Consider the following 23,599-nt stretch of genomic DNA (forward strand, 5'->3'; position numbering starts at 1 on the left):
ACAAGAGCAATGCATTTGTTTACTTATTTCTGCAGTTTTATACAGCACGAACATGACCCCTGGGTCGGCTTTAGGGCAGTATGACTGGTGCGGCCGCACTGGGCGCTGACCTGTGGAGTGGGCGCTGACCTCAGGATGTTGGGGAGGGTGGGGGTGGGGGGATCCGGGGGCGGTGGGGTGCTCTGTGTTTAGCAATAACTTATGATTGGAGAGATGAGGGGCACTTATGCCCGGTGGTAGTGAGAGAATCCGAGGTGGAGATGATGGGGTCCGGGGGCGACAAATAGGATTGTCGCACCGGGTACCACCACCTCTAAAGCCGGCCTTGCACGACCCACAGGTTTCTGAGTAAGTCATATGCAAATACTTTCCACTACTTGCAAGCAGTCTGAACACAAAGGCAGTTACGAGGCTATGTATATAAAATTGACATCAAAAAGTGACAGTAATTGTATGCCAACTACACTTAGTTTGCGGGTGGGTGGCCAGGTCCTGAAGTACTGATAAGAAACGGGTGCTGGGTGGATGCTCCTGATGGCGCCACCTTGAGCACCAGTTGAACACTCATGGTACATAAACACACAATCTTTGTGACTTTGTCCCTTTGCAGCAGAATTCCTCACTGCACAGCATCACTCCCAGCACATAGAGATTGACACGATGGGACCAGTCGCACCTTGGGTCAGCACCGCTCCTGCTTCATTGCCATGATGCCACCCCCTCCCAGCCCTATCAGTAGTGCTCCCGAGCAGGCCCCCCTGCTTCATCCGACACCCATGGTCACTGTGAGCACAGACGCATCCATGAAAGGACCCAGGGCTCCACAGCAAAGAGACGGCTCCTTCGGGAGGGGCAAGGTGCCCTCTGAGGACCTCTGCAACCACCATCGGTGATGAAGTGGGCGAGAGAGGACCTGCAATGAACGTGACTCTCCAGATCACGTGGAGGAGTTCCAGATCCTGGCACCGCCATCTTGACTCGATTCGTCTAGGAGAAGTTGTGTTACTTTGACAACACATACGTTCCATTCTCTGGAAAGTATCATGCACCTGAAACCGATCCTGCGTTTTCTGCAGGGAAGACTCATCCAATTATATTTAACAGCTTGTGAAAGTCCCCCAGCGTGCACCCTCCTGAACCTCAGACTCAGACCTCTGAAATACCACTGTCAATACTAATCACTTCCGGTTTGAATGAAGGCTGTAAGGCTTACCTTCTCAGATGAAGCGCCTCCCACTTGGATTAGCACAAACACCACTGGCACACAACATGCCAACACACACATGGCGAAAGGAGGCCAAAAATGCCAAGGTGTCTTTTTCAAGTACAATTTGACCACTACCAACCAACAATTGGGGTATACAAATACCATGTAACATAGTATAACTTGACATCGCATTTGCAATCCTTAAAGACGCGGGGCCTTATTTATGAAGGCCTTGCGCCACAGATGCGTCACTTTTAACATGGGAAAAAGTGACGCACAGGCGGCGCAAGGCCTTCATAAATAAGGCCCGCGGTTTTAAAGTGGTGCTTGTAGCCAATGGGTTGAATTGAAGTGAACCACCAATGTAACTCCCAAAATGCATTAGTGTGATAAACGGTGGCCCGACCTATAAACAGTAAGCCTGATTCACAGCCAATTTGTTGTGATCTGCTTTTGGAGTACTCCCTCCTGGCGTACTCCTGAATTCCTGGAGTAAGCTAGCATGACATTGGGCCCACCATGCCCAAGTGATACAATATTAAACATTCATGGAGATAAACCTCTCCAAGGGTGGCCCATGGTGGCAGGAAAGTGGGTCTAATGAATTATATAACATTGAACATTCACACTACAGGCTTGTTTTCGCTGTTAGGCATTAGAATAATGAATGATTTTGTAACCAAACTGAGGGGTAGTCGCTTTCTGTCTTTGAACGGATTCTCGGCCTAGTGTACGGCCTAGTATTTGAAACTAGTGGCTATATAGATGTTTCTATAATGGATGTGTTAACTCACTGAGCTATATTTGTGTTGACACGATGTTGAATGCCAACCCAACATAAGACTCACTTTTTAGGTTTTGGTGTTGTTGACGCATTAGCTCCGCCACAAGCAGGGATCTAAGTGGTCGTGTCCTGGCAGTGCTCAGCCCCGGCAGGTCTAAAACATAAGTGCTGAGACGGGTCCCTATAGGTCTCTCCATTTTTGCCCTCACCCTGGGGGGAAAAAATCTAAACTCTGCATCAATACAGCACTTCACTGCCTTTGATGTAACTTTGAAGCGACTCGTTAAAGTTCTTTCATAGTCTCATCATGTCAGAACTGAAGAATTTTCAATATTAAATACAACAAAGCCATGGTTGTTGCTTATTTAGTTTATGCAACTAACAGCCATTGACAAAGCCAATACTACTGGCTTGTAAGGTAGTTCAATTTCAAGTTTTTATTGTAGTATTTAGTATTTTTAAAACAATTACACTATATGTTAAATATAGAAACATATAAAAAATCATTCATAACTGTGCACTCATTTTACAAAAAAAATTGTTGTAGGGTAGTGGTTATATATCTGTATGCATTGACAGAAACGGCAAAATACCAGTCAGGCGGGACATTATGCACAGATTTTTAGCTCAGGTGTTTTAAGCCATGCCTTTAATTACATCGATCACGCCCTTTCGAGAGACCCCCGCCCAGTTGTTTCTTAAAGCCCTGCACACATCTAAGTATATTGTGAAGCGCCGAACGACAAGCTCCTGCTTAGCACTGCCCTTCACTGCATCGCGTCAGAGCAGACCGTGATGAAAGGATGGCACAGCGAATCCTTTCATGCTAATGAATAGATTGGCACAGTGAAGCGGGTGGCATCGCCCGCAGGCCACACACTGCAGCCCTTGTCTGAGGGTCGTTGTGAGCGACAGCGCGACTTTCCTCTGACCCTTTGCTGGCCGGCTATCAGCATTTGTGTTGCCAAAATATATATTTTTAAACTCATTGTAGCTCAAACGAGAACAGATAATAAGAGAAAAATAGCTCGATGATGTATCACCCAAAATAGCCCAAGTACAGCCTTAAAAATAAAAATCAAATTTTCAGTGTTTGTTTATTTAGTATTTTCATAACCAAACGTTACTGATTTGCCTCTCTGACAACTTTCTGAGGCAGCAAATCACGTATGTAGCCATGAGACATTTGCAAATAGGCACGAAACCCTGACCGGATGTACTCGGAGCGAATATTTCCACCACATCACTGACCCTGTGCCCGACAAAGTGTGTCAAGCGGAATAAAATGACACTCACGTTTCCGAAGCTTGGAAAAAGTTACCATCAGCTCAAAAACACGGGTGTTGTGGGAAAAAGTGACTTACCGGTGGCGCAAGTGATTTGTAAATAAGCCCTTTAATATATACCGTTGTCAATGGAGAACAGAGCTCATTAAAAGCCATGTGCCAGAATAGAAAATTCCACCAGCTGTTCCTACTAGGTACTACAATCTACATCTTCAAGTGATGCGCCTCAGGTTAGCGAAACTCAATAAGTTATGTTTGTTTGGCATCCTTGTATCTGTGCTCCTGCATTATTAATGGTCAGTCAGTCAAAACAAACTTTATTTGGTTTGTTACAACCATAAAAGTACAATTTACCTCTTATCTTACTAAAACAGGGAAAAATAAAAGCAACAGTAAATACATAGCACGGCGGTATCGATAAACATATTACATCTTAATATACGTATACTTTAACTATCATTTTTAAAATCGGAATGTTATAACAATTAATTTAAATAAAAACACTTAATTCATATCTATACAACATCTTCTTAATCATGCAGCACTGTTTTAAACACTAATTGTTTCACATTTATTTGATGTCAAGGAGAACTTATATTATTAGATCTTACTCTGTGCAGCTGAGGAATACCTTAACTTTTTTCATATATTTCCCCAAAGCACAGGCTATATCTAAGTTCTCCATTTCCATCAACAATTTAGCAGCTTTCATCCTATTTGTAATATTATAATTTTTAAAAATCGTACCTAAAATCTCCTTTCGTAAATCTAAAAACCACATACAATCTAATAAAATGTGTATAATATTACAGGTGGTGCCTAAAGTGCAAGTGCAGATCCCGTTACAACTTATCATTTGATTTTGGGCTCCATTATTAACGTAACATGGGTTTATTCAGATTCTCATTTTTAGGACTTCCCGCCTTAAGTTATGACTTGGTAGCTCATTAAAAGTCATGTGCCAGAATAGAAAATTCCAGCAGCTGTTCCTACTAGGTACTACATTTGACATCTTAAAGTGATTTGCCTCAGGTTTGCGAAACTCAATCAGTTATGTTTGTTTGGCATCCTTGTATCTGTGCTCCTGCATTATTAATGGTAAATGCAAAAGTACCAGCTCTGCACGATGTATGTATTGCTGACATGGAATACTTTATCACCCTTTCACATCGTTCCCCTTTCCCGTCACCCCTTCGCATTGATAACGGGCAGCCGTTTGCACATTTTTGTATAACTCTTTGGGCTCTGGGCTAACAAATTCAAATGTATAACCTCTTTGACAGGTTGTCTTTAACTTTACACGTGTGTCACGCTGCATTAGTATGTTAAAGCTGCGCAGGATATCGCCCCCAGAGCCAGGGCCCAAGTTAAAAGTATGGTGGGCTGGCCAGGTGTGCGTACGTGCAGCTTTAACTGGGTACACCTGTGGACGAATTACAGAAAGTGCCCAAGGGGCGCAACGGGTGTTTGCACCCACTTAGTGCTGCCCCGGGGTACTTTGGTATTACGGAAGGTGCCGCAGACACTTGTGAGGGAATCCCTTTGACTCTGCGCCCATGTTGTATTACAAATGTGGGTGCAGAGGCAAAGAAGCTCTCAGGGGGTGTACTCACAATGTGCCCAGTGAGAGGTGGTGCACTGTGAGTGCACCACCTGAGAGCTGCCCTCTGACCGGGGGAAAGAGGGTCCCATGGACCCCCCAGACATCCCCTTACAGAGGGGTGCAGTCATTGACTGCACCTGCCTGCAAGGGGATCTCTAATTCCCTTTAAAAGTACAGGCGGGTTGCCACCTGCACTGTGAAAACACAGAGGGGCAGATTTACAATAACTTGCGCATCCCCAGGGATGTGCCAGTTATTGTGCGCCGCAGCTCCGCCACCCATGGTGCGCCGCATTTACAATGCGGCGCATCATGGGGCAAAAACAGCACAGATGCGTGACGCATCTGTGCCGTAAAGGTGACGCATTGCTGGAGTTGCGTCACAAGCACGACGCAGCTCCAGCAAGGCTCGGGGGTGCCCTATCTGTCCAATGCTGCGTCAAGCCTTACGCCTGCTTCAAGCAGGCGCAGGGTTTTGACGCAGCATTGGCCTAAAAGTGACTGAGTGAAATCTTGTAGATTTCACTCAGCCACTTTTGCGAGGCGCACCTGCCCCGGAACGCCCACCCTGTGCCGGAACGCCCACATGTGGCGCAGGGCTTTACAACGTGACGCATCTGCCTAGATGCGTCACGTTGTAAATAGGTCACAGGGATGCGCCACATTTACGCTGCCGTTGCGTGACGCAAACGTGGCACAAGTCCAACATAAATCTGCCCCTGAGTTTGCAGCTGCTCCATTTTTTCACCTAATGGTCTGCCCCCAGGGCAACGCAAGTTCACAGCACCGCATGTCTTGCCTCCACAAGTCTAAATGGCCCAACATCACTCAAGTCGTTTGAACTCCTCATTTTAAACTTTCACGATCACCATGCCATTCAGCCACCTTCAAGCGGATATCTGGGTCTCCAGGGCCAAACAAGAGCTCCAGGATCCTTTGACCACATCATCACTGCTATTATTCAACAAATCCACATTATATTTCTTGAAGACTTCAACCTTCTTAAACATTCAAGCACCAAGAAACTTAGAGACTCTCTTAATATATTCCTTATTACCCTGGACATCAAAGAATGTATCAGTAACCTTACCTTTTCCAAAGACAACAACTTTGACGTGTACTTATCAATCTCTCCATCAATACATTGCAAGCACCAGATATCCCTGGATTCAAATCATCTCACCATCTCCTTCTCTCTTCTTCATGCCTCATCAAGGCTAGCCCAAATGAGAAAAAAGCATATTGCTCTGTAAAGGACTTCTCATGGCTTCCCTCCAAGAAGAACTCAATAAGATATCCCAAACCCACCAATGGCAAGAGATGTCAATACGCATCTCAGCAGACAAGGCGCCATTCTAAGTGGTCACTCATGCACCTCGGTACTGAAAAGTGCTCATTAAATGCAAACAAGAATATGACTATCTTGCTTGCCTCAAAAAAACTCTGTCTTGCACTTCCTACCTACATCCTACCTTGGCAACCACCATCAATCAGTCCATATGGGGCCATCAAAACCCCCCCAAAATATCCATTATTTAAAGTAATGGGGGCGGCTCAATCGTATACCCCATCATCTTCAAACTCAATATGGAATGTCTTAGGACTGTAGTCATCATTACTAGTATCAAGACCCATCAATACAATGACGACGAGCAATTGTACCTGTCAATCTCTAACAGTCAGGACATTCACCAATTCAAACATTGCCTCAAACTCGTTCAGAATTGGATGTCCATCTGTTAGAATGCACTACTTTTGAATGCAGGGTCCAACAGGGTGTTTTTCCATATTTCACAAACCTCACCAGTGACCACATACACAGGAATGTAAAGAGCAGTGGTAGAATTGGGGAAAGGGAATTGGCCAAGAGAAAAAACAGAGATACGTGAACCAGAGACACATAGTTCAGCAGTCGGAGTCATCTCTTCTATTAGTCGGGGATGTCTGCAGGATGTCGTGGTTACCTACAAAACAATACATTGTAATTAGAGTTTACCTGTAACAGTACATTGAAATACCTTTGCATACTTCTGTGCAATTGCCTCTGGGAAAGGAGAAGCACTGACAAGAACCAGTTTTACAGTTAGATAAAGGGGTGTCCCGCACCCACAGGCTGGCACTTGGCATAAAGTGTCAGCCCCAGAACCTGAAATCAGAACACTCTTGGACCTAAGAAGGTTCCGAAGAAGGGCGGCCCTACTGTCTGGAGAAGGAAGTTTGGCTCTGTTTGTCTTGAACCCAGGACTGCAGAAGATACTCCAAGTGTCAGTTGGCTGACCACCTCTTCGAACTATAGGGACGCTAAAAGCTCACAGAGGCCTTTCCTGCTTTCCAGCTAACAAGACTCAACTGGACTTGAGTTGGTTCCCCCTTCTGGACTCTGTAGGAGTGAGTCCTGACCCCCAGCTGCCGTCCTCAAGGTCCTGGAAGCATGGCAGGAGTCAGAGTGTACTGCTCCCTGCTTGACTAAACATTTCACTGAGCAATGCAGGGTCTCTCACCGCAGCTCCATGCAGCTCCTGATTGGTGCCACATCATCTACACATCAAAGTCAGAAGGTAAAACTTTCAGTGGGACTAACCTGATCCTGTATCCTGCCTATGCTCCACTGTATATGTCCGAACTTCTGAGTTTATCCTAGTCCAGCGCGACCAGATACCCGCAGTTGGTACTTTGCTATTTTTACCTAAAACTTTAAATACTCATAACTCTGGTTCTTCTGATTAGATTTTTGTTGTTCTAGTGTTATTTTATTTATCAAAATGTACTCTGTGTTTCAAAATTTCTTTGGGATTGCTCTTGTGTTCCATTTTCACTTTATTACTGTTTGAGTGGTGCATATATGCTTTACACATTGTCTTTAGGTTAAGTTTGACTGTCTTTGTTCTAAGCTACCAGAGGGTTAAACACAGGTTTATTTAGTGCCTTTTGTGGTTCACCCTAACAAGGATTGTGATTAATATTTGAAGTGTCTTCTTGCTCCCTTCATCCAATAATCCAATTTCTTACTACCTGGTATTCGAACCATCTAAATAGGTCCAGGAGGAATCTTAATTCCGCGAGCAGAATTGGGGGTTTTGGGGACCCCACGTTACCCTTGTAACTTGTAGTTCTCACCAAATTCTGCCAATCCCCACGTTGTTGACTTTTTATCCCATTTTAGCAACAGAATTCCAATGGGAGCAATGCAAGGCTTCAGAATGTGAGCTGGTGAGCGCAAAAGAGAATTGGCCTCCCCTAGCAAGATTTCCTGGTGCAAGGACGACCTCCATTGAGATTTTAGGAACACCGGCAGACGCGGTCGGAGGGGTTGCTTCCCAAGTCGATTTTTTACTTGAGCAGCAACAAAATCAACTTGAAAATAGTGTGGTGCCGTTCACACTTTTTTTTTTCAGTGTGGAACGCTCTACTGGCACTAAAATCTGAGTGCGAGCAGAGCGAAGTGCATTTAGCCCCATTGGCAGAACTCCGTGGAATCTCTTGTGGAGGTCTTATTTAACTCTGCATGATTCAGCAGAGTGAAATTCTGCAAGATCCGCCCAGGCCAAAATCTAAACTTTGTACGGAATGCTGTTTTCCATTCATCACTCCCGGGCTACCTAACTATATTTTATATCTTTTGTGAATATTTTTGCATTTCTAATCTGATGTAATAGAACATATATCAATGACATAGGGTACTTGTTGGACCTGGCCCTTTTTACAGGCTTATCCCCAACATTTTTGCCCTATTCCTCCATATTTATTCTGATCTAAAGTGCATATGCTCTCTGTCAAAATTGTATTGGTGATTGGTTTATCAATTATTTTTATATTTGATTCACTAGTAAGTCTCTAGTAAAGTGCACCAGGGGTGCCCAGGGCCTGTAAAGAAAATGCTAATAGGGGGCCTGCAGCACTGATTGTCCCACCCACATGAGCTGCATTGCAACCATGTCGCAGACCTGCCACTGCAGTGTCTCCGAATGCAGTTTTAAACTGCCATTCCGACCTGGCAAGTGCACCCACTTGCCAGGCCCCAATCTTCACATTTACCACATGTAAGTTACCCCTAAGGTAGACACAAGAAAGCCAACCCCTGGGCAGGGTGCCGTGTATTTAAAAGATAGGACATGTACTGGTGTGTATTACATTGTCCTAATAGTGAAATACTGCAAAATTCATTTTTCAATATTGCAAGAACTATCTCTCCCATAGCCTAACACTGGGATTGCCCTGAAATAACTTCTAAATCTAATTTCCCATTGGGAGCAGATGGAGATTTGGAGTTTGGGGTCTCTGACCTCACAATTTAAAATTACATGACAGTTCCGTTCATTGATAGGGAATCTAGTTTTCTGCCTGAATCTTTAAAGTTTTGAACTTACCTTTACATTCTTTTACTAAATGACCTTACAAAGTCAAAGTCAAAGTCAAAAATTTTATTTGTGTTGGTACTCAACAGAGGACCACAAAAGAAATTTTACATTTTATAAACAAAAAATGCAACAGTATTAATACAGAGATAAGAATTGTTTTAAAAATTTATACAAATTGTAACAAATAAATTCATTCAAAGGTAGACCACACATTTCTAAAAGTTCTCTCCCCCTAGTAATTCTGCAGAAGCGTAATATAGGATTAAGATATCTTGTACGAGCTAGTGTTACTTTATGATTGGGACACACAAGCAATAAATGTTCTATAGTTTGATCACCCCCTGCGCACAGAGTACACAGAGGAGATCCTCCTGGAAGCCATCTGGAAGTAAATGCTAATAGTGGTAAAATGCCCAATCGGTACATAGTGATCGCTCTCCTTACACCATAAATGACCTTACTTTCCATGATACACATACAAACCATTTACACATCTTTTTTCCATCTCTTCATTTTGTTGCCTAGCTTCATTGATGCAGAAGTCATCATAATTATGTTCTTTTCTATCTTAAACCGGACTATCAAGACTATAGTTTTTTTTAAACAATTTTCAGTGATGATCCAACTATACCACTAACTCAAAGGGCTCATTCAACACACTAAGAAGAAGTTTTGACCACTTGTGCCAAAACATATTTAACTTATTTTGGAGGCCTTGATAAAATAAGTATTCCCTCCACTCTTCTAGCCAATCAGTCTTAACTACTATGCGATTAAATTTGGTCATGTAACTCAGTAGATCTTGATTGCCTTGCTTTACATTTAGGAAATCATTTTCTAAAGAATACACAAGAAGAGTATTTGACTTTATATCAAATAATGCCTACCCATACCTTTATGTTTGTTCTATTGCTAAGTGGAGTGGTACAGTGTTGACTGATTTATTTATGTAGTATCTCTGTTCTTCTCACAATGCCTTAGGTGCAAACCATGCTCATCACCAACATTAACTTTCTCACTCCAAACAATGCATGATACATTCTTCCCAAGCCTTGCTGGAAAAGGTTGCTTATCAGAAGTCTCCATGTCATTGCAGACATCATATTAATGTAATGTTTTTCATCCTACAAACCATTGTTATCCAGAACTTCAGTCCAATTGAATTAAATTAAAGAAATTAACTAGTATTATATGTATCACTGACATGCACCTCTGTCCGATACCCTAACTAAATCTCCCACCAATGTAAATGAGGACATTATTCTGAATTTTTGCTTTGAATTATAGGACCAAATGTAATAATGTTCCTCACTGATCAGTTCCTACTGCATCGTATGCATTTGGTTACAGCCCTTAACATGGAACTATAAAAGGGCTATTGACTTATAGTTGAAATTCTCAGATAAGAGAACATCTGCTGAGCATTTCATGCACACACTGTGATCAAAATAATGAAAGTAATATTCTGACTGCTGTAGTGCTGGTTACATTCATGTGACCCTTTCCAGCATGAGACATATAGTAATTTAATAAAAATGTATCTATATGCCCCTCAATGGTTAGTGTTGTTTTCTGGAAAACCAGTGCTAGCTGAATTCACCTACTGAAAATGCCAGTAAATATTGACCACTGTGCTACAAAGACAATAGATCCTTTATTTGTACTAACTTGTTCTCTTTCCCCTACTACCTGCTCAGATATTTGACAGAGGGTTTGAGTATCACACAAGTGGTGGGATTCTCTCTGCCCACCCTGTTCACTTAATTCATGTACACATGGCGATAGGCTGGACTCTCTACAAAGGGTACAACTCAACTCCTACCCATCTTTCCCATCCACTGCCTGCCTCCATATCTGTGGCAGGGCTGTTGTCAGATGAAGAGGTGGGCAGAGGTATGAGTACCTCTCCAAAAGGCATTTTGTAAGACTAGTTCCTGCTGTGCATCTGGCTTCCAGGAGTGGCACCTGCTTGTTTATTATATTGTGCTACCCACTTGGGGTGCATGCCAGTAACAATATCAGGTAAAGGACATATGGCCTCAATTTGACCTCAGCGGATAGAATACTCAGTAACAAAAATGATGAGTTCCATATCTTAGGTGTGACACCCGAGAAAGCTCTGCATCTAGTTTTCTTTTTATGGAAGCTTTGTGGTTTCAGTAGCAGAGATCTCGCACCTCACGACAGTCTGCAACCCGCCGATTTTTCTTGTTTTTGGGCCAAATATCTGGGGCAATTGAAATGTAGGGCTTTTTGTGTCACGCATGCTATCTTTAGTTGAATTCTTGCCTCATAAGCGAGCCAGTTCAAGGATTTTAGAGCAGGGGAGATGTGTTTGTTTATTTTTGTTCCAGAGACAAGTCTGGCAGCCGCACTGAGGGAGGATCTTAGAGGTGCCAGTTTGTATATCGGTAGGCCAAACAGAGTGGCACTACTGTAGTTCAGTCTGGGCAACACAAGAGCCTAAATCGCCTGCTTCAGTTCCTCCTGTGGGAGGAAAGGTTTAAGTTTCCGTAGATTGCTCATCTGATAATTCGCTCCTTTGGTGACCGTGCTGATGTGATCCTGCATATTCAAGTGTTTCCCTCATGTAAGGATCTAGCAGAGTCTATGATGTGTGGAGAACCATTGAGTGTTGTAAGAAGTTTCATCCATAGATCAATTTTGGGACTGTTGTTCAGAGGTGATATGAGTAGGAATTCCGTTTTTGGCGGCATTGAGCTTGAGATGATTGTTGGTGAGCCAAAGATGAGTGTTTTGTAGAATAGAGTTGAGGGATATGATGTCATCTGCGGAAGCGATTTTGAGATACAATTGCATGTCATATGGATACATGTGATAATGAATGTTAGTAGATTTTAAGGAGTCTGCTAGAGGTTCCAAGATTAAGGTTCCAAGATTACATTGAAGAGAATAGGTGAGACAGTGGATCCCTGTGGAAAACTCAGTGTGACAGTGGAAGGCTTTGACAGGGATTGATTAATTTTGACTCTATGGGATCTGTTGTGGAGGAGGAAGTAAACCATTGCAATATGACCCTCTGATATGCCCATCTTTCGTTCAAGTAGGGTCAATAAACGTTTGTGTTTAACAGTGTCAAAGGATAAGTCAAGTAATATCAGATGGCATGATTCATTTGAATCCAACATTTTCAATAAGTCATCCACCACACAAGTGAGTGCTGATTCAATGCTGTGACCATGTTGGAAGCCTGACTGGTGTTGGTCGAGAACTTGGAAACTGTCTATGCCGTTACAGAGTTGGATCTAGACACATTTTTCCAGGAGTTTCACCAGAGTGGGGATGTTGGGGAGATAGGTCAGTAGTTGTTAGGATTGAAGCAATCTGCATTAGTTTTTTTTAAAGTAGGGGTTACCTGTCCTACTTTTATACATTCAGGGATTGTCCTTGACATTGCGAGGCGTTTACAATCTTAGACCATAAGGGGAGAATAATGGCTTCAATCTCTTTGAAAATAGCCGGAGGTAGAGGGTCAATGAAGTGGTTAGATGGGTTTAAGGATGAAAGGATGCTGTAGATGTCACTATCATTGATTTATGTGAAAGTGTGCTAGAAGCTGTTGTTTTTGGAGACCTGCCAGGCTGGGTGGAGTGTGGAAAGATGAATGGGGCGGCTGGGGGTAGTTCCTTCGCTGATTGAAGTTCGTTCCCGATATTTGTAGTTTTCTACAGGGAGAAGGAAGCCAATCTTCACAGTTTGGGAGAGGGAAGGCTCCCATGTCAAGCAGATTTTATACATTGTGTAATTATTGCTTGATCATTTTGAAACGTTTTTTGGGTCAATTTCTGGCTTGGTCAAGCTGAGTTCTTAAAAAGGTCACTTTCACGTTTCTTAGCCTTCTGTTGTATGTGTTCCTCACTGATTTTAAGCATTTTAGGAGTTCCAAGGAGGAATAAGACCTCCAAGCTCTTTCAGCTGATCTTAGACTGCGTCTTTCAGAGTTCAAGTTGTCATTGAACCAGGGCTTGTAGACTTTAGTGGATATATTCTTTTGTTGAACGGGGAAAACAAGTCAAGAACTTCTAGTTTGGTAGTATTGTAGAAATCTGTGAGATCATGGATATAAACCATGTTGGTCTGAGGGGTCAAGGTGTTGTTACAGTGATTGGATAAATCGTTAAGGTTTATGTCTCGAAGATTTATTTTCCATTTTTGTTTTTTCTTCGGTTGCGCTCTCTTTGGGATAACCCTTAAATTGATGAGGAAGGTGATGCAGTAATGATCAGTTCAATCACAGGGGCTAATGGATTCCAAAGTGATGTTGTTTGTCTTTGAGATGATAAGATCCAAAGTCTTGCCCATGTTGTGAGTCAGATTGTCACAGATTTGGGTCAACTAATGGTCTGATATAAAAGACTTCAGGCTGTTCACTGCCTGGTCATTCGGGTCGTTCCAGTAGAGGTTAAAGTCTCTGAGGAAAATCTGGGACACTTGAGAGTTATCGATGAACAACAAATTGTCACCAGGAGGGTGGTAGAAGGCGTGTAGCTTATAACTGAGTTTATTATTGCTAGTGATGTTGATGCACAGATATTCACATTCAGACGGGACGATTGTTTCTGCCTGAGACACAGAGAGAGTGTTGCGGTAAATGCAGGCTATTCCCCCACAAGAATTCTTGCATCTATCTAGTCGACTGATCCTATGACTGGGGGGACTAGGAGGTCTATAATAGGGTGAGATGAGCTGTTTAACTAAGTTTCTGTGAAGATAGCAATGTCAAATTTGTGTCTGAGGATGAGATCATAAATATCAGTTTCTTTGCCATTCTGCAATTGAGGAGCGTACATTTCAGTTGGCTATTGGTGTGTGGAGAGGCTTCACGAAATATGTTAATGCGCTTGAGGTTATCCTTGTTTACAGTATTCTGTTTGTAGCTAGGTTCTGGGAAAGGGTTAGTCTGTATGGTTTGTATTTGATCCAAGTCGGCCTTGTTGGTATGTTTCATGGAGGGGTAGGTGAGGAGAAGGTCGTGGATATCATTGTCAGATAGATCTTTACTTAACCTCATAGGTCGGGAAGAGGCACTGGAGAAAGGTATTGTTTTCAAATCAAGATTGGGAGTGTGGGGGTCATGGGATGGTGGCATATCTGTTTGGGGGTTGGTCCGAGTCATCAAGGCACTATTGGGTCTATGAGTGAACCATAACTCTGAAATGATGGATGTGAGTCTATGTAGAGCTTCTTTGAGATTGAGCAAGCTATGAGAGATATCATTAAAGCGTGTCTCCTGATAGGTATGTCTACGGGTAGTTGTAAGGAGAAAGGCATGATCCAAGTGAGGGGGGAGGTCATAATAGGGATACAGGTGAGAGGAGAGACCGTATGAGAGGCCTGGTTGAGGGGGAAGGCTATTGATGGAAGCCTGAGGTACTTGTAAATCGGGGCAGTTTTGTTGGATGGCTGGCTGAGTAGTAACATCTGCTGGGGTATTGGTCCTAGTAGGACTGATTAAAAAGTGGTCAGGGGACCTAGGAGGCCTCATGTTAGCTGGATGAGGGGATAAAGGTTTGGATAAATGGGTCGTACAGGTATTGATGGAAGTACCTGGGGATGCATCGCTAGAGGGCACGGGGAGAGGAAGAGAGAGCTCTTTTAAGGGAAAGTGTCTGGTGTAGGGGGAATCTATGCTTGCTCTGATAGGGGGAGTGGAGGCTGAAGCAATGGTTCATCCAGTCGTAGAATGATTCTCAGTCCCTGTCGGAGAAGAGAGCTCTAGAATGTACTGAGTAGCAGAGAAGGTCGGGTAGTAATCCTGGAGACTGGAGATTGGCTGAGTGATGTTGTAGTAGATATTGTAGTGTAGTTCCTATTTTCCCTATAGGCCCTGCGCATTGGAATAACATAAACAGTAGTGTAGACGTAGGAGTGCGGTCTCCTCGGTCTCTACTGACTATGTTAGACTTAATTGGGTTTGTACCAGCTAGCTCAGAGGTCACTGGAAACTTTCTTGACTGAATAGGAAGTGATCAGCTTCCCTGGCTCAGACAAGAAGGGATTCAGTTTTCCAACAACCGCATTAACATGACAACTTTGCTCCTCAGAATAAGAGTCAATCTCTAGAGTCGTGTGAAACAATAGACAGCTATTTCACTCAGTCAGTTGTACAGAATTACTTTCACCAGTTATGCAGAGAATAGAGAGACGGGCGTTTTCAATAAAAGGTATTATTTATTGAACAGTCTTTCTTCTCATGCAAGAGAAATGAATTGCCACAATTGCAAGACTTGTTATTATAAAAAGTGCGTACAGTAAAAGGAGTATTGCGAAATAATACTGTAAAAGCATTGATATGGTTTCTTAGCCAAAAGATGGTTAAAATGAATAAAATATATACATTCATATATACATTTGGCTAACTTACTCAACTGGTGCTTCTAACTATGCCTACCCCAGTGTACCTGACCTAAGCCTAATACGTGGGAGGGAGTAAGTGAATAGCAGTTTAGTTTAGTTGGTTTTGCCAAGGGTTTGCTTCAAGAATTCTCTCTAAGGGTTTAGTCAGCACTGTACCTCTGGAATAGAATGTTGGAGGTCTGGTATCTCCTCTCAGGACTCGATATTCCAGTCACCCGCAAGGGTAGGCTGGAAACGCCGGAGCTGGATTTTCTCGGCAAGAGAAAAGACAGCGTCTTTCTCAGCGCGTCAAGGAGGAGGGGCAGCGTCCTTGGGCTTCTCGCATCTGCTGGGCTCTCTGCAAGGGACAGCTGTTCTGCTCCTGTATTCACCACCACTGTCATGTTTGCTTAAGGCAACATTGGTATTATTTATACCTGAAAGGTGCCGAGTTTGATGTAAGTTTTTGGACATAAGACATCAATAAAGATGTCACTAAGAACTGGTCATTCTTACAGTGCTCGTTAGGAGTTCTATTACAAATCAAAACAAAGCAAGCGGGGTTTTTACAGGTTGCTGGGGGGTTTGAGCTGTCGAAAGAACTCGGTGTGTTATCTCGGAATCTAAGGAAGTGGCTTCTGCTGTGTCATGTACTGTAACGAGCTGCAGAGACGAGTTACTGAAATATGGCTCTGATCGGTTATGCCATTATAGGGATATCAATTGATTATAGCCGTATAGGGGCATGAGGTCACAATATTGATCGGGGTCCTAGATAGAACACAACAATATGGGCGTTGAAGGGGGGGAGAGTGCTTTGTCAAGGTCGCTAGCGTGGTTGTGGGAGGGTTTTAGTGTTCACCATCTTCTTGAGGGTTATCTTGTCCACTAATGTCAGTTTTTTATTTTAGGATTGTATTAGAATGTTCCCATTGTTGTCAATAGATATGGTGACATCCGCCATGCAGAAGGGAGAAGGAGAGATAGATAGTCTAAGACCATGGGGTGTTTTCCTGGTGGAGGTAATTCGCAGCGAGGAGTATAGTATATTCCTCCACTGGGCTCGCCTTTTTGTGTAAAAAATGAGGACATTCGTTAGTATTCCCTTGCTAGAATAGAAGTACAGATTTAAGATAAGTATTTCAGGGTAAGTTTTGAGTAACCAGTGTTTAAGTCTTTTTGCTGCATTTTTTGAGAGATTGGGGGTATTTTATGGTTAAGGCATTGAGGCCAGTGGGATCTAATTTTGTGTCCAGTGGTTAACAAAAGAGGGAACCACCTAGGAGTATGTAGGACCGAGGAGGAGCTAATGACGGATCTCTAAAACCCATGGGGTGGAGAAAGGTAGGACAGTTGTAATAGCTAAGTATTTATGAATTAACCGTTGTCCGTAATGTAGCTGTTAGGGAGTAAGGCACCCTTTTGACTGGCAGACACCCAAGAACTGCCTGCGCCAGTCCGAAGGGATTCCAGAGATGAAGATATTGAATATCGAACTGGCGTTTTACATTAGGAGATTGGCATTGTGAGTAATGTGGGGTCAGGAGAGTGTCTGTCCATCTGTAGTATGTAAGATAGTGGGGCCCTCAGGTAGAGACAAATGGAGGAGGTTGGCTTTTGAGGACTGTTTGGACCAATGAATGATTGCTGATCTAATTCCATGTTAGGGGGATCAGGCTTACTTTTGAGTTGAGGTCTTTCTTTTCTTTTTTAGTAAGGCTCAGATTTCAATCCTCTGTTTGTTTCATTGACCAGGGTAAGTTGGCTGCAATAGTCTACTGAATTGAAGTCCTTTTTCGTTTTCTATCAATGAGGCTGAAGATTTCAATCCTTTATTTGTTTCTCTGTAGTATCCATTTTGGATAGGGAGAACCTTATGTCAAAGAGAAAGGGGAACGTGTTTCAAAATGGAGCTCACCCCCTGATTGGGTGAATTCTCTTGAGGGCCAAGAGTTTCAGCGCTAGTGGAGCAGTTTCTGCCCACACTGTGCCCAATACCAGCAGCTCTGTTGCACCGATGTAGGCAGGGCCGAAATCACAGTCACGAAGCATCTGCCGGAGACACTGACTGGCATCCCCTATTGCGCCAACCTGAGGGTCAGTGATACGCAAGGGGCGAGCCAGCGGAGGAGCAATTCTGAAGCGAGCAGGGAGGCATCCACTGGTTGGTAGCAAACAGCTTAAGCAAGGCATGCTCAATTATATATATATATATATATTCACTGAAAAAACCATAGGTTATAGACAATATATAGTTAGGAATTCACTTTTACAAAACCTTATTTTACTCACACAAAACCATTGAAATTCCATATATAGTTAGTTGCACTAACTATATATCGCGCACCCGCAATCCACTGCTAATGATGTCACATATTACATCATTCATGACATGGTCAGTGACATCACTGATGACATCACTGATGACATCTCAAATGACATCACTGATGACATCTCAAATGACATCACTGATGACATCACTGATGACATCTCATTTGACATTACTGATCACATCACTGATGATATCATTCATGTGATAATACGATGAACCTCTTCAGACTCTAATATAACCTTAGATACAATCAGTGTAAACAGACACTCACAGACTGTCACTCATCCATGGAGTTACTCACACACCTAGTCAGTCATGCAAAGAATCAATCACACCTCCATTTCCTCAACTATACAGTTATACAAACTTTACTTATTCAAACATATACTAACACATATTTACTCTCTTATACAATCCCTGATACAAGTTCACAATGATCCATACAGCCACTCACACATTCACTGGCTCTTATGCACAGTTATTTATATATGTCAACTCTCACATGTACTGTGTTTTACATATGTACTTACTTTGACATGTAGCACTGAGATATCCATTCACTCACCAATACACTCATGCACACAGTCAACCGCCCATACAGCTGTTTCCACATGCACTTTTGAAACCATACATCTAGTGAATCAACTGCTCACACATCTATGCACAGAGTCATACACCTCCCAGCCACCCACACACACACTCAGTCTCCCATACAAATACTTGGGCAACCAATCAATAACCCATATAGTTACTCATATAGCTACTTATCAACACATGCAACAGTTTACAGAACAACAGACATAATGATGCACAAATTAAGACAGTTTAGACACTAACCCATGCACTCAGTGAGACACATTTAATCACTCACTCATACAGTCAGTCATGCACCTACTAAATCCTTCATCCAGACACTTATACATCCACTCATTCTTCAATATGTAAGACATATTTTAACTTTACAGAAACATACAGTCACTGGATGTTGTCATCAGTGATGTCATCAGTGATGTCATTTGAGATGTCATCAGTGATGTCATCAGTGATGTCACTGACCATGTCATGAATGATGTAATATGTGACATCATCAGCAGTGAATTGCGGGTGCGCGATATATAGTTAGTGCAACTAACTATATATGGAATTTCAATGGTTTTGTGTGAGTAAAATAAGGTTTTGTAAAAGTGAATTCCTAACTATATATTGTCTATAACCTATGGTTTTTTCAGTGAATTTTCAAGGTTTTGTAAATGCTAATTCCTAACTATATATGGTCTATAACCTATGGTTTTTTCAGTGAATTTTCAAGGTTTTGTAAATGCTAATTCCTAACTATATATGGTCTATAGCCTATGGTTTTTTCAGTGAATATATATACATACATACATATATAAACATATATCATCTGTATATCTATATAAATACAAACATAAATGCATGCATACATATACTTATATGCATACAGATGCATGTTATTTACATGAAAGTTGAAAAAACACTAATAAAAGCAAAGCTAAAAAGCCACCTCATTACAAACAGAATGGCTTTAACTTAAACGAGGGCGAGATCTATTGCATTTTCAATGCTTGTTTACTTGGGTTCCATCAAGAAGGCATTCAGATGTGTCACACATTTGCCATAAATTCTGAATGTTAGCACTCTAGTTGCACATTAGATCACTGTAGTAAAGCTACTGCTCACCAGGGACGTCTGCTGCTGGTATTCAAAGTGCATGTTTCAGTCTGCATGTCAGAATTTGTTTAATGAAATAGAAGAGGATTTGAGAAGTCACTCAAAATGATCCCTAATTTTTCTTTATGAAGCACTAATCATACTTTCTATGGCCAAATTAACCCCCTCATGTTGTTCCTTTTTAAATTGAGTGTTTTCAGACTTACCACTTCATTCCAATCAAGATGGCTTCTGGTGTGCCATACTTTTGTCATGAGTAAGACTGTTAGCGCTCTAGTTGTTCTTTAGAACAGTCTGGGACATTCTGTCATTGGGCTATACTTGGGGTACATCTGGGTGATATTTGGGCTACATTTAGGCTCTTTTGTCTCTGGTGGCCATCTTGGGAGACTGTATGTCAGAATTGTTTAATGAAATTGAAGAGGGTTTGAGAAGTCACTCAAAATGTGCCCTAATTTTTCTTTCTGCAGCACTAATCATAATTCATATGGCAAAATATACCCCCTCATTTTGTTCATTTTTAAATTAAATGTTTTAAGAGTTACCACTTTATTCCAATCAAGATGGCTTCAGGTGTGCCATACCTTTGTAATAAGTAGGACTGTTAGCGCTCTAGTTGTTCTTTAGAACACTCTGGGACATTCTGTCATTGGGCTATACTTGGGCTACATCTGGGTGATATTTGGGCTACATTTGGGCTCTTTTGTCTCTGGTGGCCATTTTGGGAGACTGCATGTCAGAATTTTTTAATGAAATAGAAGAGGATTTGAAAAGTCACTCAAAATGTGCCCTAATTTTTCTTTCTGCAGCACTAATAATACCTTCTATTGCATAATATACCCCCTCATTTTGTTCCTTTTTAAATGAAATGTTTTAAGAGTTACCACTTTATTCCCATCACGATGGCTCCAGGTGTGCTATACCTTTGTAATAAGTAGGACTGTTAGCGCTCTAGTTGTTCTTTAGAACACTCTGGGACATTCTGTCATTGGGCTATACTTGGGCTACATCTGGGTGATATTTGGGCTACATTTGGGCTCTTTTGTCTCTGGTGGCCATTTTGGGAGACTGCATGTCAGAATGTTTTAATGAAATAGAAAAGGATTTGAGAAGTCACTCAAAATGTGCCCTAATTTTTCATTCTGCAGCACTAATCATACTTTCTATGGCAAAATATACCCCCTCATGTTTCTTTTTAAATTAAATGTTTTAAGAGTTACCACTTTATTCCAATCAAGATGGCTTCAGGTGTGCCATACCTTTGTAATAAGTAGGACTGTTAGCGCTCTAGTTGTTCTTTAGAACACTCTGGGACATTCTGTCATTGGGCTATACTTGGGCTACATCTGGGTGATATTTGGGCTACATTTGGGCTCTTTTGTCTCTGGTGGCCATTTTGGGAGACTGCATGTCAGAATGTTTTAATGAAAGAGAAAAGGATTTGAGAAGTCACTCAAAATGTGCCCTAATTTTTCATTCTGCAGCACTAATCATACTTTCTATGGCAAAATATACCCCCTCATGTTGTTTCTTTTTAAATTAAATGTTTTAAGAGTTACCACTTTATTCCAATCAAGATGGCTTCAGGTGTGCCATACCTTTGTAATAAGTAGGACTGTTAGCGCTCTAGTTGTTCTTTAGAACACTCTAGGAGGCTGCAGTAGAACACAAAGGAATCAACTGACAGTCTCTGTCCTTGTTGGATGTACATGTTTTACTGAGAATGTCAGACTTCATTTTCACATGACTGAGAAAGATAATGTGAATTTACAGAAAATATGCTTTCAGTTTAGCTTATAGATCCCCTTCCAAACCACTGTGGGAAAATCATGAGATATTAGTTTTCTTTCAAACAATATTCATGATATCACAGCAAAAGGTTTTTTCACATGGTAAAATCACCTTAGAACCCACCACAATTCCTAAAACGAGTATGGTACCATCAACAAATGATTTATAATGTAACTAAAGTCCTAAAACCCTCTATTAACTACAATGCTTTTTAATGAGGTGCTATCATGTATACTGGCCTCAAGATGGCTGCCAACACTTCTTGGATGAAGTGCTGACAGCCAATCAGATCAGATGTGTGGTTAGGCTCCGCCCAGATATATATCTTTTTTTGAACCTAAATTACTCAAAATCCACTGGAGCACATATATTGAGACCTAGCAAAGGCACATCGGGCTAACAGTCCCTACAATTTTGCCAAGTTTCGTGCAAATCCATTCAGCCGTTCGAGCTAAAAGTGAGGCCAACCGCCCTATGGAAATTAACATGGGAAAAAAGCGTTTTGGGACCCCCCTTTTTTCTCGGCCCCCCCTTGATGAAACCCCCCCAAATTGTCAGGGGCTGCTCAGAAACAAAATGTTCCATTTTGCTGAAAATTTCAGCCAATTCCGTCCACAAACGCCAAAGTTATTAGACATAGAATTTTCAAAAATCCCATAGAGAAAAAATCCTAACTATATATACCTACTGGCGACCGCCAGTAGGTAATATATATATATATATATATATATATATATATATATATATATATATATATATATATATATATATATGTATATCCACACAAGACACCCCTCCAGCAGGAAAGGATAAGAGGCCACACAAGGGGATATATATATATATATATATATATATATATTCAATGAAAAAACCATAGGTTATAGTCCATATATAGTTAGGAATTAGCATTTACAAAACCTTATTTTACTCGCATAAAACCATTGAAATTCCATATATAGTTAGATGCGCTAACTATATATCGCGCACCCGCAATCCACTGCTGATGATGTCACATATTACATCATTCATGACATGGTCAGTGACATCACTGATGACATCACTGATGACAACTCAAATGACATCACTGATGACATCTCAAATGACATCACTGATGACATCACTGATGACAACTCAAATGACATCACTGACAACATCACAGATGACATCATTCATGTGTTAATACGATGAACCTCTACAGACTCTGATATATCCTTAGATACACTCAGTGAAAACAGACACTCACAGATTGTCACTCATCCATGGAGTTACTCATACACCTAGACAGTCATGCAAAGAATCAATCACACCTCCAATTCCTCAACTATACAGTTATACACACCTTACTTATTGAAGCATATTCTAACACATATTTACTCTCTTATATAATCCCTAATAAAAGTTCACAATGATCCATACAGCCATTCACACATTCACTGGCTCTAATGCACAGTTATTTATATATGTTAACTCTCACATGTACTGTGTTTTACATATGTACTTACTTTGACATGTAGCACTGAGATATCCATTCACTCACCAATACACTCATGCACACAGTCAACCGCCCATACAGCTGTTTCCACATGCACTTTTGAAACCATACATCTAGTGAATCAACTGCTCACACATCTATGCACAGAGTCACACACCTCCCAGCCACTCACACATATACTCAGTCTCCCATACAAATACTTGAGCAACCAATCAATAACCCATATAGTTATTCATATAGCTACTGATCAACACATGCAGCAGTTTACAGAACAACAGATATAATGATGCACAAACTAATATAGTTTATTCACTAACCCATGCACTCAGTGAGACACATTTAATCACTCCCTCATACAATCAGTCATGCACCTACTAAATCCTTCATCCAGACATTTATATATCCACTCATTCTTCAATATGTAAGACATATTTTAACTTTACAGAAACATACAGTCACTGGATGTTGTGATCAGTGATGTCATCAGTGATGTCACTGACCATGTCATGAATGATGTAATATGTGACATCATCAGCAGTGGATTGCGGGTGCGCGATATATAGTTAGCGCATCTAACTATATATGGAATTTCAATGGTTTTATGCGAGTAAAATAAGGTTTTGTAAATGCTAATTCCTAACTATATATGGACTATAACCTATGGTTTTTTCATTGAATTTCAATGGTTTTTTGAAAGC

Source organism: Lissotriton vulgaris, chromosome 1_1 (assembly GCF_964263255.1).
Source record: "Lissotriton vulgaris chromosome 1_1, aLisVul1.2, whole genome shotgun sequence".
In the NCBI taxonomy this organism is placed as follows: Eukaryota; Metazoa; Chordata; class Amphibia; order Caudata; family Salamandridae; genus Lissotriton; species Lissotriton vulgaris.